Genomic DNA, 2,226 nt, shown 5'->3' with positions numbered 1-2,226 from the left:
TAGTGGTAAATTTACAAGAACACAACTCACAAAAATCACGACAAAGTCTGTAAAGTCCCGCTGCAGATGACAATATGGTGACTGCGGGCTGAAATCACAAGTATTTCATCCATCAACCGCTTATATTGGCTGGAGCCAATCCCAGCTGAGAGCGGGCGAAAGGCGGGGTTCAACCCGGACACGTCGCCAGTCCATCGCAGGATAGACAAACAACCAGTCACACTCACACCTAAGGACAATTTAGAGTCACCAATCAACCTAGGCCGCATGTCTTTGGAGAGGACCCATAGGCCACAGCGCTGACGTCCGGACCACCGGACCACCGGACCACCGGACCACCGTGCCGCCCATCACGAGTATTTCCTCACTGCTCAATCCGGCTGAGAAGTAGGCTGTGATATAATTTTGACTGCAGGTATAACACAGGGCAGGTGTGTGATGCTGCAGCCTTGCAAAGTGAAACGATGTGGTTTTTCAGAGAGTTCCTCTCATAAATGTTTGATATAATATTCAAGTTTGTTTCTCCTAAATTTACCACTTTAATCTGGGGAAGTCTGATTATTCCTGCTCCTCATATAACAGTGGACCTAATTAATATGCAGCTGTATCTTTACATATTAATCATATTACACGTAGAGCAACAATAAATCAATAACGATCATTATCGCAATATAATTTTCCTCAATAACAATATAATAAATGTTTGACTGAATTAGCGCTTAATTTTTCTATTAAGATATTTGTGTTGTTGAGGAAAAGGGACTGAAAGATTTTATCAGAAAAGTTTTGATTGTTCCACCTCAGATATGTGAAGTGATGAACTGGCTGGCATCAAGTGTTTGTCACGTTCTGACCATAAAGAAAAGTTTTAAACGCAGAATTAACCATCTGGTTTCTTCAATTTTCACTCAGGAGCAAAAATCTGCCTTCAAACTTGAGAGAAATAATGATTTAACATTATCGAATGGAATGAAATGTTTTTATTGTGACCACCATGTCGCCTCAGATGTGACACAGTTTACACATTAGTTTCACATTAACAAGTTAAATCATCCGTGTTAATGCAGCTTTCTGTCTGTCGTCAGCTCAGCGTTTGGAACCAGTTTCCTGCAAACTCACGTGCATCAGATCTCTGAGAGCCGCCGGGACGAGGAGGCGTTCAAGATAAATAACATACAGCGTCACACGCACACACCTCCTGTGGAGCAGCTCTCACTTCCTGGTTGACCACATGACCCCGGGACCTTCTCTCTATTGGTCAGAGCTGCAGCGTCCTCGCTTCTGTGGGAAACAGACAGAAAATCAGCTCTGTGATGTTTGTGTTTCTGTGACCTGACGTCCACCTGCTGTAAATAATATTAATAAAATAATAAAGCATTACATTTATACATCTTAGATACCCAGAGCGCTGCGAGGGGGCGGAGACTCATCTCAGCCACCAACCCTAACCAACCATTTCACAACATTAACATGCATTTTATTTTGAAAGTCTACCCAGACGTTGCATATTTATCCTCACTCACATTTTAAAGCTTCAGTTACTTTGCAGATTCATGAATACAAATATTATCAACTAATAAACGATGCTGTAATATTACAGATGAAGCCGCCCAGCAGAATATGAAGCCATTAAAGTTGCTCCACCTTCACAGCTCCAACATTAAAGAGGTGGTAAAATCTTATTCAGGTGTTTGTACCAGAGCAGGTTTACATGGTTATATGTTTGTCATACTGCACATTGCTGCAGCTCCTCTTTTCAGCCTGTGTCGAAGGCTTCGTTTTAGCTATGGAGTGATACATCTTGTCTCTAAATGATCTTTGTTGGGAGTTGCACATGCTCAGTTCCTAGTTAAGGACTACTAGCCAATCAGAAGCAGAGAAGGGCGGGTCGGCGAGAAGCCGGTAAACGGCTCGGGTTCAGCCGGACTGGAGCGAGAGTTTCAGAGCGGTGAGTTATTAATCTGTATCCATAAAGTTTTAACTGAGCTCTGTCTCTACATCACAGGAACAACTTTATGTCCACTGACTGCCTGGAGGGTAGCTAGTGTTTGGAAGGGAGAGGAGAGCTGTGTGCTGCAGCTCGCCGTTTCTGAGGGCGTGTCGGAGTCGCCGCTCGGCGAGCGTTATATGAGGCGCGTTTAGCTTTCATCCCTGTGATGTCACAGGGATGAAAGGGAAGCGGCTGGACTACAAACGAGCTGTTTTCAGTTCAGAGCAGAGTTTTCT

The sequence above is a fragment of the Micropterus dolomieu genome, linkage group LG21 (genome assembly GCF_021292245.1).
Source record: "Micropterus dolomieu isolate WLL.071019.BEF.003 ecotype Adirondacks linkage group LG21, ASM2129224v1, whole genome shotgun sequence".
Taxonomy (NCBI): Eukaryota; Metazoa; Chordata; class Actinopteri; order Centrarchiformes; family Centrarchidae; genus Micropterus; species Micropterus dolomieu.
This window is presented reverse-complemented; position numbering follows the sequence as displayed.